At 38.1% G+C, this 17,370-nt stretch overlaps 1 long non-coding RNA gene across 1 annotated transcript in view; it reads left to right on the top strand.

The window, feature by feature from the left end:
* Positions 1–9,513, top strand: part of LOC309630973 — a 43,174-nt gene extending 33,661 nt beyond the window's left edge. Inside the window, exon 2 of the long non-coding RNA XR_014245986.1 lies at positions 1,315–9,513. This is a non-coding gene — a long non-coding RNA (uncharacterized lncRNA). The remainder of the gene's footprint in view (positions 1–1,314) is intronic.
* The last annotated feature ends 7,857 nt before the right edge of the window (positions 9,514–17,370 follow it).

The raw sequence follows: 17,370 nt of genomic DNA, 5'->3' as shown, positions 1-17,370 counted from the left end.
GTAGGATCTGAGGCCTGCTGAGAACTTTTCTTCTTGCTTTAAATCAGTGGTTCACAAATGTAAGAGTGTGCATAAAAATGATTATGGTGTTTATAAAAATAAAGAAAAAGGAGAAAACAATTCGGGACTTCTCTGGAGAAATTCTCACGCTTCATAATGAGTAATTACAGTGGTTTTATTCATCTCCTATGGATACTAGGAGAAGAGTAAACACAAAATTCCTGAACTATTTCTCTGAACTCTAATCCATATTTCCAGCTGCCAGTTAAACACGGCCACCTGATTATCACTCAGGCATCATGAACTCAAATTCCAAATCTGAACTCATTACCTCCCCTGCTAATCAGATAACTACTCTTTTAATCTCTGCCTCCACTGAAAATGTCACTCTCCACCCATTTGCCCCAACAAGAAGCCTTAATCATCCTATACTTCTCCTTTGATTGCAAAACCTCTTCTTCTTGCTTCACCATAAGCAGGGTGATATAGGTTATGCTATGTATCAAATAAAGAATTGAAAGCACCTAACTTAGCACCTGGACTAATGTTAGTTCTGCCCTCTCAACCCAGTCACACTGAGCTACTTGCTACTTGCTTTCTCAAGTCCACATCTCTTTGCATATATGGTTCTACCTGTCTAGGGATTTTTTTCCTAACTGACATTTTAGGTAACTTTTCCAGAAAACCCAACTTAAACACTGTTATGCATTCTAAGATCTCACCATATAATTATATGATAGTACTTACACTTCACTAAATTATAGCTACTTATTTGTCTTTCCACCCTTGGGACCAAGAGAAACAGACTACATACTATAAGGGCCCAAGTGACATTTATCTCTGTGTAACAGACATTCCCCTAAGCCACTTTAGCCTGGGGCTATGTGCAAGGGTCCAATAATCACAAATCTGACTTTGTAACTAGACTTCGCTGGAACTTCAGACCTTGCCCAAGGCCCCTTGTCTGGTTTTCGGGTGTGTGCATGATCTCAGAAGCAGCCCACAACAGGCAGATGATATCTATTTTATATTCAGCTTCTTGGCCCACCCAGCTACTGAAGTACTGCCCAGCCATGCCAATGATGTTGCATTTCGATGCTTCTGATGCTGCCCAGAGATGCCACATTCATTAGCCTGCTACCCTGTGCCAATACCATTTCTCCACAACTGTCTCACTGAAGCAGACATCTGTTGTCTTTATCTGGAAACTTGTCTACTCTTCTGGTAACAGAAACCCTTTTTCTAGCTCAGAACCCATTCTTGTGGTCACCCAAATTTGCTAATCAAAATTCTCTATTCTCATCTCATCCTCAGGAAGTGCGTCAGAAAGGAGTATGTGAACCATGCCAAGCAAATCAGAGCCCTTGCTGGGACTACTCTAAACCGGAAGGCTGTGATTCTGGGACTGGCCACCATCCTACCTGCTACATGGAAGTGACATGCTTGCAATGTGAAGTTCTGCAAATCAGCAGAGCCTAGATAATAAGCTAGAGCCCTTGAAACTTGTCACGTGAGACAGTAAATTTCCTTGTGGTTTAAATTTGAGTAGGATTTCTATCATTTGTAACTACAAGAATTCCAATAACTTCTAATACTATTTTTAGCATGGAACCTAGACTGCTTGTTATTACTTGAGCAAGTGACCTCCATGCATTGCCAGGACTGAGCCCCTGGGATGCTTCATCCCCTTTCCTGCCATTGCCAGATGTGTCATTCTCCTCCCCTCCCTTCTTACCACCTAAATCCAATCTACAATTCCTGAGCCTTAGCCCCCATCATCCACCACAGCCTGGTGTTCTACAGTGGTTATTTTGTTTCAGTTCCTAAAGAATGAATGAGGATTTCTTTCTTAACCCCTTTTCAGAGGCAAGCAAACTTTTTTCTGTAAAGGGCAAGATAATAAATATTTTATGCTTTGCAGGCCACACCCATCTCTGCAACTACTCAACTCTACCAGTGTGGACATAGGCGATGTAAAATGAACGAGCATTACTGTGTTCCAATAAAACTTTTCTTATGAACGTTGAAATATAAATTTCATGTAAGTTTCATGTGTTATAAGTTTTTAAAAAAATTATTCCTCTGATTTTTTTCTATTTAAAAATGCAAAACCATTCTTAACTCCCACTCTGCTTACAGACCATAGATTGCCTATCCCTGCTCTAGGTCACAGAGTCCCCCCCCACCAGCTCCCCCAAATCATTCTTTCCTCTTCCCATGCCCACCCAACTCTTCACTAGAGTTCAGTCAACAAATTCAAACTATTTGAACTTAGTCCCAAATCTGTCTCTCCAATGCACTAGCCCTCTGTTATATGAGAGAACACTCAACACAAGTCTGTTGGATGAGTGGATGAAGAAAAGCTAGTGGAAGAAATGACAAAATTAGAAGGTAAAATTCCTCATTCTTTCTTAAACAATTTTTTAGCATAACATCTTTTTCCTAGCATAATTTCACCAGAAAGTGAAAGGACCATACCGAATGGTACTTCTGGAGGACACCCAAAGCTGTCATCTCAGTCAGGGGAAGGATTCTCCTAGTCAGCCAGTTGAAAGAGCCAAGTGTGAACGCTACAGGAAAAGATTGGCCAGCTGGACCCCTGTACTTTGAATGTGGACTGTGAGAATTCACTGTGGAGAAGGAGAGAAGAGTTCTAAACTGGCAGCATACTCATGGTTGAGTGAATCCAGACACAAGGCTGAAAAATGACTAATTTATCATTTTCAATTAATCTAAAGTTTTCTGATATTCAGACATTGTCATAATTACCAAATCAATTTCCCTATGGAGTTTAAGCATTCTTGTAGAAAATGAAGTAATTTCTCAAATTTAAATTCAAATATCTTGTGTTTTAATGTAATAAAGATAAAGTGATATGTTATTGCCAAGAAGGAGAAGAAACCATGAATTCCATCCCAAGGCTCCCAGTTCCTGGCCACCCTTGTGAACTTGTGGCATCTACCAGAACTCCTAGTTCAGGCAGGATACGTGTCGGTGCATACAAGCTAACCTCTAAGGGTATCTAGTTTATTAAACAATTACAGCTCTAAGAGCCTGGAAAACCACATCTGGCACACAAGAGTGAGAGTCTTGGGACTGACAACATTAACAAAGGTGGAAAATCTCTACTTTCAGTGTGTGTGAAACAGAAAATCAGAGGCTCCCAGGCGCATGGCCTTGGGCATTCTCTTACTCTGTCCTCACCTTGATCCCTCCCTGGCTTTCCATCTTTTCCTCTCTCTATCTCTTTCTCTCATTTCCTGATTCTTCCTCCTTCTCAAAATAAACACAAGTCGGGCTTCCCTGGTGGCGCAGTGGTTGAGAGTCTGCCTGCCAATGCAGGGGACACGGGTTCGAGCCCTGGTCTGGGAAGATCCCACATGCCGCGAAGCAACTGGGCGCGTGAGCCACAATTACTGAGCCTGCGTGTCTGGAGCCTGTGCTCCGCAACAAGAGAGGCCGCGATAGTGAGAGGCCCACGCACCGCGATGAAGAGTGGCCCCCGCTTGCCGCAACTAGAGAAAGCCCTCACACAGAAACGAAGACCCAACACAGCCATAAGTAAATAAATAAATAAATAAAAATTAAAAAAAAAAAAAGCTACAAAATAACTTGTAAAAAAAAAACACACACACACACAAGTGATTTTTTACATTCCAATACACTCAAATTGGAAGGATTTGGAAAATTTTCTCCCAAATGCATCAGGCAAATAACCAACTTCCTGCAAATAAAACCTCTAGCTCAGGTGTCCACTGCCACATAATCATTCACCTGTACTATGTGCAAAGAAGACCCAGTTCTTGGTGCTTGTGAGGTGTAGTAGGCAGAATTTTGGCCCCCATGACCTTTCCTCCCTGTTACTACTCTTGTGAATATGTTACATTACATGGCAAAATGAACTTTGCAGATACAATTAAGGTTACTAGTCACTTGACCTTAAAATAGGGAGATTATTTTAGATTATCCAAGTGCGTCCAGTGTAATCATATGAGCTCTTAAAAGCAGAAGTAAGGGCAGAAGGGGAAGTCAGAGGGATCTGAAGTATAAAAAGGACACAGTGTGCCATTACAGGTTGGAAAATGGAAAGCCACATGTGAAAAGAATTGCAGGAGGCCTTTGGGATTTTAGGAGCTGAAAGCAAGGACTCTGGCTGACAGCCAGCAAAGAATGTAGGGTATATTGGAACACTCTGTACTATCTTTGTGATTTTTCTGTAAATCTAAAACTGTTCTAAAAAATAAAGTTTTTTCTTTAATTAAAAAAAATAAAATGAATGGAGACCTCAGCTTTTCACCTGCAAGGAACTGAATTCTGCCAACAAGGTGAATGAGCTTGGAAGTGGATTCTTCCCTAGGGCCCCCGGATAAGAGCCCAGGCTGGCTAACACCTTGATGTCAGCCTTCTGAAACCCTAGGCAGAAAACCCAGTTGAACCATGCCAGACTTCTGACCTATAGAGAACTGTGGGCTGATAAATTTGCATGGTTTTAAGCCACTACATTTGTCGGCAGTTTGTTACTCAGCAATAGAGGAAGCATCAGGGAACGAGATGGGGAGACAGCTCTGCCTGCATGTAGCTTATATTCCATCAAGTACAGATATATAATAAACAATACATACGACTAAAAAAATAAATGATATAGTACATTTATTGTAATGTACTATACAATTGTAAGTACTAGGAAAGGAAGTAAATGTAGGAGTAATGTAGGTAAGCGGTAACATAAGAAAAAGTAAATGAAGAAGTAATGTAGGAAAATGTAGACAAGAGGAGTCAGAATGCTGTTTGGTTGGGGTGGTGCAGACGGCAGTTGGTTTAATAGGTGGTCAGCCTCATCGAGGAAGTAGTATTTGAGTGAACAGATGAAGGAGGTGAGACACTGAGTCAAACAAATCCTTGGAGTAAGAACATGAATGGCAGAACAAACAGCATAAGCAAAGGTCCTAAAGCAGGACAGGGCTGGTCAGGCTCCAGGAATGGCTAAGGAGGTGATGCTTTGGGGCAGACTTGCCAAGGGAAGAGCAGTAGGAGGTGGGGGGTGGTCAAAGAGGTGACAGGAGGCCAAATCACACGGGGCCTTGTAGGTCGGTCTGAGCCTTTGATTTTACTCTGAGAAAAATGGGAGAGTCATTGCAGAGCTTTGAGCAGAACAGTGACATGAAGATCACCGTTAGTCTCAAGGTAAAACAAGGATAAAAGACTGCAAACCAACAGAAGGCTAACGTAATATCCAGGTGAATAATGATGATGTCTTGGACCTGGATGGTAGCAATGAAGGTGGTGAGAAATAGTCTGTATATATCTTGAAGGTAGAGCCAACAGGATTTCACATTGGATTGGAGGTGTGGTTATGAGAGAAAATAAGATTTTAGAATGACTCCAAGGTTTTTGGACTGAGTACCTGAAAGGATGAGTTGCCATCATCTGAGTTGAGAAAGGCTATAGGTAGAGCAAATTTTATGGGAAAGAAGAGTTCAGTCTTAGACATGTTAAGTTTGAAGTGTCTGTTAAACATACAAGTGGAAAGTTTGATTAAGCAGTTGAAAAAACTCGGGCTGCAGCTCATGAGAGAGCTCTGGTCTGAAGAAGTAATTGGGGCATCACCAGCATACAGATGATGTTTAAAAACACTGGGATGAATGAGGTCATCAAGGCCATAATTCAATAAAAGAAAAGAACCTAGAATGCAATAATGAGATACTCCAACATTAAGAGGGCTGTGAGAAGAGAAGAGAAACTTACAAAGGAGACCTAGAAGAAGCTACAAGTGACATCACAAACTTCATATATTTCCCTTAAACCCTTGGCATGAATTCTTCCTTTCAACCTCACTCCCTCTTATCCCTTCCCAGCACCCAAATGCAAATGATGGAAAAGCAACATTTCAAAATCCCCAATATGCAAATTGCATGAGTAAGGGACATCTGGAAAAGGTCATTCTTAATTAAGCCCTACTGGCTAAACCAATCAATTTAGTGTCTGCCAGAACATATTATATGTTTTTTGCCATTATTTTGTCTTCATGTTGATCCTGACTTCTTGACTATCTTTACTTTCTACTTCCCAAACTCCAAAAGGGTGTTTGCTTGTACTAACCTTCACATACATTGTCAGATCCCCTGCACTCTCTTCATTCATTGCATCTTTCCTTGCCACTAGATTAAACTCCCCTTGAGAATTGAAAGTATACTGTCTACTTCTTATAACCCCATAGTTGATAACAGCAAGAATTTCACTGTATTTACTGAATACATCGGTATGAGTTTATCTTCTTTACATTTCCACATATCTAATTTGTAGAAATTAATTGAATCAAAGGGTAAACTGGCTGCCAAAGACAGGTTAGAATGATGAAAGTAATTGTGTTTCTCTTGCATCAGATTTAAAAACTGAGCTTATATATGAGCCAAATGTTTTCAAACCTGGTTTAAAATGTTTTCATGGGTCTCAGATACCATTAAAATGACTGCAATTGCAGAACTTTTTAATTGGAAGAAAAGGTGTGAGAAAGATTGTAACAGTACTGCCCCTCACCTGCATCCCATCTAATGTGTTCCGAGCCTTCATTATGATGTTCACTCATATAGAGGTTTTTTTGATTTTCACATATCACAGACAAATATAATAGCCATCCCAATGTAACTATTCAGTCTTCATGAAATTAATTGCAATGAGCAAATTTTACCCAGAAAACTTTGGAATTGACTAGAGATTTCTTACTAGATTTTTTTTGGGGGGAGGGCTGGATTCCCCAAGAAACAGACCCCCAAGATCAGGAGGTAAGAATAAGTAATTAATGGGAGAGGTTATCCTGGGTAGAGGGAAATGGACAAATGATCCAGTGAAGGGAAAGAAGCCAATAAATGATGTGTTACCAAGTGGGTTACTGCTATGGCACCTAGCAACCAATCTTACTAGGGAATTCTAGGAGACAGTGAAAAACATGCCTCTAAGATATCCCAGTAGAGGAGAGAGGAAGCTGAGGTATATATCCACCAGCTCCTCCCCCATTGTTGGTCAAGGGATGCTTCCAGGGGCACTATCTCACCACCTGCTTTCCCTGTACGTCAGCCGGGCCAAAGAAAACCCTTGGGTGAAGGTAAAGGTACGTGCCATAGGATACTGTCAGCATGTTACTGGAATAGTGAATGCTGAAGGTATGTGAGTGAGGCACAAAGAACATCTGCTACACCAGTCCTAGAATGCTTGTGTTCATGCAACTTCACTTTTTTTAGACAAGGTATCTATTGTTTTGTAACTGTCCTATACCTTTTCTCTCTGGAACTAATGGGGCTGTCAATCAGAGTCTCTTCCTCTTCCATCAAACCCTGGGCCAGTGAGGCAATCAGAGTGACCCAACATGCTGGACAGAGTGATTATTTCAAGGCATAAAACTCAAAAAAGGCCAGTAAGAGTCCTTGAGGACTGATGCACATGCTGGTAGAGAGGCTCCCACCTAAGGATACTAGTTAAAAGGGCTAGGTTAACCCAGTGCTGCTTTTGGCCTTACCGCCTGTACTTGGAGAAAAAACAGCCTAAGAATGAAGCCAACACAGAGGGAAAAAAAAAAAAAAAGATGGAGAGAGACAGAGCCTTAGTGACACTACCTGTGCATCCCCTATCCAGCTGTGTCTGAACCAAATCCTAACCCTGGGACTTCGAAGTTTCCTGAGACAAAGAATATTCATTCTCTCTCCCTCTCTCAATTTTTTAATATTTCTTTTTCTTACACAAATTTGAGTTGGTATTCAGTCACATGTATCCATAAATCCTGACTAATACGAATTTTATAAGCACTTGGGCAAATGGATACTGTTGTTAAATATTGTTTTTCTGAGTAATACCCAAGTTAAACGCAAGAGTATGAAACAATTGGGGGGGGGAGCTTAACACAATTTTTGCATCAATCTTTTCTGTACATTTTTATGTATTCAGAAAATATTTACTGGAGGTAGAAACAAAAAGCACTAATGTATATTGACTCTATAGTAAGATTTAATATTCACATTACATTCACATACTATGTTATATAATCCTCACAGAGACTCAAACCTTGTTTGTCCTGGGTCCCACAGCGAGTAAGTTGCAGGTGGTAAGAACTGAACATAGTTTCCTTGACTTCCTATTTTTTATAGCACCTTTCTACTGGATACTTATGTTTAAGCCAAGTACTATGGGAAAGGGAGTTATAGTGATGTAAATGAAGAAGTTCCTGACTACAAGGTGAATAGAAGGGAACAAACACACTGACAAATATCCTCAAAAGGTATATAATCCACTCAGTGCCATGTCAGTATATGGATAAATATCTCCAGAAGAGGGGCAGCTGGGAAAGGTTGTGTGAAGGGAGTTCCATGTAAGCAGGATTTCAGTAAGAAGAAATGGGGCAAGGTAGACATTCTAGATAGAGAAGGTAGCACAGAAGCACAGAGACTATTCAAATTACACATTGTATGGTGACTCTCAGAGAACAGTTGGCAGAGGTATGAAGTAATATAGTCAGATAGTACTTCCTGAACTTTATTCAGTTGAATAACATCCTTACAATTCTTTTCCACATCCATAGACCATGAGTTGTACTATATTTTAAAGAATACTTATTGAAATAAATATATATTGCCAAAGTGTTTAAAAGTTAGATTAACCATCACCTAAAACTACCTCTCATGCTGGTTTGGTGGCAAATACAAGGGCTTCAGAAGCAACCTGATCTGGTCTCTATCTGAGCTCTGCCCCTTAATTTTGATCTAGGGTACTGAACCTTTCTGGTGCTTTGTTTCCTCATTTGGAGTGTTGTGAAGTTTAAGTGAAATGATGCATGTGGGACTCACAATGAAATGATACATTGTTTATACCACTACTCTTACCCCCATCCCTACCCAGCATGGATGCTTAGGCAGGTGCTTTGTTTTGCTGAGCCACAGAAAAAAAGTGAGAATGCAATGGGAGAAGAGAAGTTTTCTAACTATTAAAAGGAAAGGGTGAGGTAGTGTCTGGGAAAAGAGGAACTTTGGGACAAGAGCAAAGACACTTAGGAGCATTCAGGGGCCTTTTGACTATGTGCATTCCATGTAACTTTACATCTCTCTCTTTGAACAAAGTCCCAATAAAAGCTGTATTATTTATCAATATTTTTAGAGTCAGTTAATAGGGTGAAAAAAAACATAAGAATTGACTGAGATTGGCCTAAGAATAAGAACACACAAGAAGAGGCTGCTGGTGGCATTATTGAAGAAGATCAACATGAAAAGGGAAACATGCATTGATAGGAGTAATCAGGATGCGTAGGAAGGACAAGATACTTGAAACAAAGAGAAAAGTATGAAATCTATTAGCCCAGGCAATGATAATAGTCTTAGCTATGGATGAGGGAATAGATAAAAATGGGGTGGGGAGAGGGCGAGGTGAGAAAAATGAGAATAACAATTTACTGTCAAGCTTTGTCCAGTTGATTATTTTACTCCAGGCTTAGAGTCAAAAAAGAAAAGAGAAGGAAGAAAAAGAAAAGAATGGTAATGCTTTCATGAGAGTCATGAACAGTATTGACCAAACAATCTAAAAAACTGAGTTTCTGTACCTTTTTTGAGAGCTTATTTTATCTGATGCTTGAAAAGTTGAACCAACCCCATTTCGATTTCCTTTATCTGAACTATTATTGATCCAGATTTCTCATTGGTGATATGGACACGCCTAAGTGGTCAACTGAGAAACAAGAGTGAAAAATAAATAAACTAAGGTACACCAGCTTTTTACTCTTCCAGCCGTGTTCATGGCTGGTGATGTAGCCAGTGCTGCTTTTAGGATTATTCTTTGAAAAGTAGTTCAGTTCGAGACAAGTCACTTTGGAATCAGGGCTCCATTTGGCTTTCCTGTATTAATGACCCAGCTATAGTTAATTACAATAACGGAAATCCAGCAAAATGTGTTAACAAAACTTTGGAAAATTGCCCCAAAACCTTGGGGAATAATGAATGCTAAGCTTGACCTGTTGACGTGTAGTGACTCATTATGGATTATGATAAAGTAAGGTGTATCACATTAGACAACAATATGCATAAAGCAAATCTGCTTAAATTATTGTAAGTGATGACTGGACCTAACTAAGCCATCTGATTCATGGGTGTTAAGGGGTGATATAGCCTCCCACACCAGCAGTCATCAAATGCACACTAGTCCTGATGTTGGAACCAGTACCAGTGGGGATTCCCCAGACACATGCTAATCTACAGAGTCAAGGGAGGAAAGTGACTTTCTCAGTCATATCTTTTCAATATTATCAACTGTTTAGTATTTCAGCAGTTTACTAGCTGTTTACTTGCAGAGTTAAGTAGAGAGATTTTTTGTATACTCTGAGCATTTGTAACCATCCATCCAACATTCAGATTTGAAAATGCTACATTTTTAAACTCTTTTTGCATGCACCTTACAGAGGTCAAAGAACTGGCATTAGTCTGAAGTGTTAGCTTGTGTTTTTTGGAAATCAGTTGAATTTAATGAACGAAATGTGTATACACATTTTCTTTGAAGAAAGGACAATGGGAATAAAAGGAAAATATCATATTAATTCAAACTCAGATTCCACTTACTGAAACCCAGACTCAAGGGACTCAAATAAATGCCTATAAGTAATGCATTTCATCAATTAGTGATGATTTCTCCAGTTTCATGGCATAAAAATAGATGCTTATATCATTAAACCAGATCACTGTTATACATAGTGATAAAAACAAAGATATGAATTCACAACTAGCTGATAAAGTTTCCAGTGAGATCTACAAATTTAGTAGGCAAGAAAGGCACACGTGTTGAATGTTTATGATACCCCATACCCTGTGCCATTTCCTTCATCATGTGCTGTTAATCATTGCAATAACACTGTTATAAGGTATTTTATTCCCTTTTTCATAAAAGAGAAAACTGAGGATCAAAAAATTAAATAACTTGTAAAGTTTTCATAGATTGTAGCAAAGCTAGGACTGAAGCTCAAGTCTGCCTCCAAAATTCATATTCATTTCATAATTGTCAGAATAGAATAAGCAAATCTCATAACAAATAAGTAAGATGAGGCAAACTGGGGGCAAAAATAACACAGTAAACAAACAAACAAACACTCCATTACCGAATTCATTTTATATACTTGAAACACCTTCTAAATAATGCATTGTTTCTTCCAACAATGCATTTTAGAACCACTCCATTTTAAATGTGCAATTAGAAATTCAGACTACCAACAAGCAAAGAATGACAGCTTTTGTGTATGTATATGTAGCATACCTGAGGTTTGTGAGATGTCACAGAATGACATAATCCAGTCTAGAACATCTTTGTCTTAATTTTGTTTTTTCAAATGTGAAGCTTAATTTTTCTTAACCTCAGGTTTTATTTGAAGGACAATTAGCCTCTGACAGTGTTCAGCTCCATGCTAAGTAGCATTTATTTTTAATGTCCATTTACAAAGAAGACTACAATCAGAATAATTCTGTGGAGGAAAAAAATAACATTTCCCCTTTAGAGAAGGCAAAAAAAAAAAAAAAATTCCACGTAGAGTCTGGAAATAGTTATTGTTGTCTCTAACTGCAAGTGTGGTTTATTATGCACTTCAGGAGGACAAATTCTTAAAAGGCATATGCATAACAGGTGAAGCTTTTTAAGTTCATTCTTTACTGTGGGCTCTTAAAGAAACGTGCAGTTCACGAGGGGTTACTGGAGCCAGTTACAGAATTCCGAAGGAAGCTCTACCAACAGCTTTCTAATTGAATCTCAAAAGACTGTAATTGTGTTCCACTCTGTAGGCAGCCTCCATTCCATGTGGCTACAGTCGGTTGTAGGTAATCAGATTACTCATGGGTTACTGCCTGCAGCCTGCAGGAGAGCGCCAAGAGTAAGAAGGCAACGTGTTGTAGGGTTAATGAAGCTTCATATGGTGCCAATATCACACTGAGCCATTGCCTACAGGGTGAGAAAGGATTATATCCCATGTTAATATGCCATTTGACCCGTGCCAGAGAAGCAGTCTAAATCACTGAATAAGTATGTAAGTCATCACTGAGAAGTGTTTGCCATGCCAGCTCTCATTGCTGTGAAAACAAGTTGTTCCTTAGCCTGTGAATTTTAACTTTGGTGCTCTTTAAAGTACAGTTTCAACATTGGCTCCCAACATCCCTGGAAAGGCCATACAGACATAAGATTCTCTAAACTGGAGCCAAAGCAAGGAAATGCACATGCTTTTCTTCAGTTTGAACTAAACTTCTCTGGAGAATAAGGTCAGTGTAGTGCAATTTCCCGACATCCATCAATGATTTCATTTCTCTAAACTTGCCTCTTACAAAGATGTTTAGGCCCTCATGAGCCTTGGCATTCTCGCTGCTAATTAAATTTTTGGTCAAATGATATCCCAATTTGTGAAGGAGTGACAGGGAAAACAGCAAAAGTTAGTCCAATTTGTACTGTGAAAGCTCAACCTCATAACAATAGGACAATACAATCAACACTCTAAAGTTTCCTTATTTCCACTCTGCTCTTGACATGGTAGGATGAGAACAAAGCAATTCTCAATGGTGTAATTAACACACTGAGAAATAACTCTATCAGAGAAGTTTGGTTGTGTTCTTAAATTCATAAATATTTAAGATTAAAAACCAACTTCTAACATCAGAAAATTCTGTATGATTTTCTACATATTAACTCATTTAAAAATTATTTTAATTATTTCAGTTTGTAGGTTAGAGAAGCAAAAGATTAATGCAAGTTAAGAAGACTCTGGAGCAGAGATGTAATATTTTTTTAATATTTTCTTCTTGCACTCCCTTTATTTATTGATTAGAATAGGAAATTCATGTAAAGGGTGTAAAGTCCAAAAGATACAAAAGCAAGTACAGCTCCCATTTCTTACTGTAACTGGGTGCTTGTGTATCTTTTCAGAAATATTCCATTAGTACACCCGCATATATCCACCTTTGAATTTAGTATCTATGAGTCTACCTATATATGCCTGTATGCACGTGTATCTGAATGTATATATCTAAATTCAGATTTTTGAGGAGTTTACATTTGTAGGGATTTACATACAATTAGTTTTAAAAAACGAGATATAACTTAAAGGACAAAAACCTTAAATGTACAATTTGATGATATTTTACATAATATACTGTCACGTAACTAGATTATTTCCACAACCTCATGAGGTCCCTTTTGTAGCCTCTAATCAATAGATATCAAAAACTTCATATTTGTAGAATACTGCATGCACATTTTTTGGATCCATATTCTTTCTTTCAACATTATTCCTGTGAAATTTATCTATGCTGTTGTGTGGACAGTAGTTCATTCTTTTTGGAGACTTTAATTTTTAGAGCAGTTTTAGGTTCACAGCAAAATTTAAGGGAAGGTACAGAGGTTTCCCATGTACTTCCTGCCCCCACGCATGCATAGCCTGCCCTATTATCAATATCCCCCACCAGAGGGGTACATTTGTTACAGCTGATGAATCTGCATTGACACATCAATCATAATTACCCAAAGTCTATAGTTTACATTAGGGAGTTCATTCATTTTTATCATCTGATGTTCCATTGTACCTAAAGTGAGTATCACAATAAAGCAAGTCACAGAAATTTTTTGGCTTTCCAGTGCATATAAAAGTCATGTTTGCACTACACTGTAGTCTGTTAAGTGTATAATAGCATTATATCTAAAAAAATGTACATTCCTTAATTAAAAAATGCTTCATTGCTAAAAAATGCTAACCATCATCTGAGCCTCCAGTGAGTTGTAAGTTCTTTGCTGGTGAAGAGTCTTGCCTCAATGTTGATGTCTGCACACTGATCAGAGTGGTGATTACTGAAGGTTGGGGTTGGTGTGGCATTTTCTTAAAATAAGACAATGATTCGCAAAAATGTTCCTATAAAAGGGTTTCATCTTCAAGGAATTCATGGAAAAGACTCTGACAAGTACAGGTTGCTGGTAATTGACTATACTGCTGAACTGAATGAATAAGCATTTTCAGAACTCTAATGGAAAACTGATGAATTCATAAAAGTGCTAACAAAAGATCAGGATGAAAAAAAATAATAATAATTACATGGGACTGAGTGAACTGATGAGGATGATTATAATTTTTGTGACTTTCTGTTTGAAAAAAAAAAAAAATCCCACAAAGGACTCAGAGGCAAAAAATGTACAAATCAATTTTCACTGCAAAGTAAAGGAGCTGTTACAGTGGAGGATTACTGGACTGAATGTCAATATTATGACATAGTATGAGTGTGTTTCGTGTTTGGTAATTGGAATCATTGTTGCTTTTGTTGTGGTCATCCATTTACAATGTTTGGTGTCAGTTTATTTATCTCTTGTAAAAATAAAATACAGTGTGTGTGTGAGAAACAAAAAAAAAAAGACAATGAAGTATGCTGCATTGACTGACTCTGCCTTTTCGGAACAATTTCTCTGTAGCATACAATGCTGTTTGACAGCATTTTACCCCAGTGTAGGACTCCTTTCAAAATTGGAGTCAATCCTCTCAAACCTTGCTGCTGCTTTATCAACTAAGTTTATGTAATATTCTAAGTCATTTTTGTCATTTCAATAATCTTTACAGCATCTTCACCAGGAGTAGATCCCATCTCAAGAAACCACTGTTCTTTGCTCATCCATAAGGAGCAATCCTCCTCTGTAAAGTTTTATCGTGAGATTACAGCAATTCAGTCACATCTTCAGGCTCTGCTTCTAATTCTAGCTCTCCTGCTGTTTCCACCACATCTGCAATTACTTCCTCCACTGAAGTCTCAAACCCCTCAAAGTCATCCAAGAGGGTCAGAATCAACTTCTTCCAAACTCTTGTTAAAGTTGATATTTTGACCTCTTTTCATGAATCATGAAAGTTCTTAATGGCATCTAGAATGGTGAATCCTTTCCAGAAGATTTTCAATGTACTTTGCCCAGATCCATCAGAGGAATCACTATCTATGACAGCTATAGCCTAACGAAATGTATTTCTTAAATAACAAGACTTGAAAATCAAGATTATTTCTTGACCCATGGGTTGCAGAATGTATGTTGTGTTAGCAGACATGGAAAAACATGAATCTCATTGTACATTTTCATCTCCTGGGTGACCAGGTGCATTGTCAATGAGCAGTAATATGTTGAAAGGAATCCTTTTTTCTGAATAGTAGGTCTCAAACAGTGGGCTTAAAATATTCAGTAAACCATGCCATAAACAGATGTCCTGTCATCCAGAGTAGATTCAGCATAATTCTTTTTTTTTTTCTTAATGGCCCTATGATTTTCAGAATGGTAAATGAACACTGGCTTCAAACTTAATGTCACCAGCTGCATTAGCCCCTAACAGAGAATCAGCCTGTCTTTTGCAGCTCTGAAGCCAGGCATTGACTTTTCCTCTCTAGCTATGAAAGTCCTAGATGTCATCTTCCAACAGAAGACTGTTTCATCTACATTGAAAAAATCCAGTGTTTAGTGTAGCCACCTTCATTATCTTAGCTAGATCTTCTGGATAACTTGCTGCAGCTTCTATATCAGTAATTGCTGCTCCACCTTGCCCTTTGATGTTATAGAGACGGCTTCTTTCCTTAAACTTCATGAACCAACCTCTGCTAGCTTCAAACTTTTCTTCTGCAGCTTCTTCACTTCCAGCCTTCATAGAGTTAAAGAGAGTTGGGACCTTGCTCTGAATTAGGCTTCGGCTTAACAGAATGTTGTGGCTTGTTTGATCTTCTACCCAGACCACTAAAAGTTTCTCTATATCAGTAGTGAGGCTGTTTCTCTTTCTTATCATTCATGTGTTCACTGGAGTAGCACTTTTAACTTCAAGAATTTTTACATTGCATTCACAACTTGGCTAATTGTTTGGCACAAGATGCCTGCCTTTCAGCTTATCTCAGCTTTTGACATGCCCTCCTCACTAAGCTTAATCATTTCTAGTTTTTGACTTAAATTAAGAGCCATGTGACTCTTCCTTTCACTTGAACACTTAGAGGCCATTGTAGGTTTATTAACTGGCCTAATTTCAATCTTTTTGTGTCTCAGGGACTACGGAGAACTGCGGAGAAACAGAGAAACCAGGAACAGCTGGAAAAAGCGAGAGACCAGGAACAGCTGGTTGGTGGAGCAGTCAGAATACACATAACATTTACTGATAAAGTTCCCTATCTTACATGGGTGTGGTTCATGACACCCCATAACGATAACAATAGATCGACATTAAAGGTCACTGATGACCATAACAAATAATAATGAAACAGTCTGAAATATTGTTAGAATTACCAAAATATGACACAGAGACACAAAGTGAACAAATGCTGTTGGAAAAAAGATGCTGATAAACTTGCTCATGCAGGGTTGCCCTAAACCTTCTATTTGTGAAAAACACAGTATCTGTGAATCGCAATAAAGTGAAGCGTGATAAAATGAAGTATGCCTATATGCCTATCCTAAAATTAATTAGGCATTTGGTTGTTTCCAAACTAGGGCTATGATGAATAAGACTATGAACATTATTTTACGTTTCTTGTTAGACATTAACACTCACTTCTATTGGTTAATATCCAAGATTGAAATTATTGGGTCATAGGGTATATATATGTATGTTTAGCTTTAGTAGATACCCCTAGTTTTCCAAAGTAATTATAACAATAAATATCAAATTAGCATTGTATAAGGGTTCCAATTGTCCCACATTCTTGTCAAGACTTGGTACAGTCAGTTCTTTAATTTTAGCTGTCTCAATGGGTCATTACTCGTTGGTAGTTTTAATGTGCATTTCTCTAATAATAATACTGTGAAACCTTTTAATGTTGATTGATAATTTAAGTATCTTCTTTTGTGCAGTGCCTACTTAAATATCTGCCCATAAAAAATGAGTTGCCTGGGATATTGGGATTGACATATATACACTAATATGTATAAAATAGGTAACTAATAAGAACCTGCTGTATAAAAATAAATAAAATAAAATTCAAAAAAAAATGAGTTGCCTGTGTTTTTTTCTTATTTATTTTTAGAAAAACATTATATATTCTAAGGCCATAGTAAAGTACATGTGTGGCACATATATTCACCCATTCTGTAGCTTTCCTTTAACTCTCTTAATGTTGTCCTTTGACAAATAAAGCTTAGTAATTTCTTTTTACAAATTTATTTTGGTATAATAATCTATATATCTAAAATGTTCAATTTGATAGGCTTTGACATGTGTTAACAATTATGAAGCCGTTACTACAATGTAGATAACAAACATATCCATCACCCCCAAAAGTTTCCTCATACTCATGTAATCTATCCTTCCCTCCCTTCACCCACATCCACAGGCAGACACTGATGTGCTTTCTCTCATTATAGATTAGTTTGCAA

This window comes from Balaenoptera borealis (genome assembly GCF_965194805.1).
Source record: "Balaenoptera borealis genome assembly, chromosome: 6".
NCBI lineage: Eukaryota > Metazoa > Chordata > Mammalia > Artiodactyla > Balaenopteridae > Balaenoptera > Balaenoptera borealis.
This window is presented reverse-complemented; position numbering and strand designations above follow the sequence as displayed.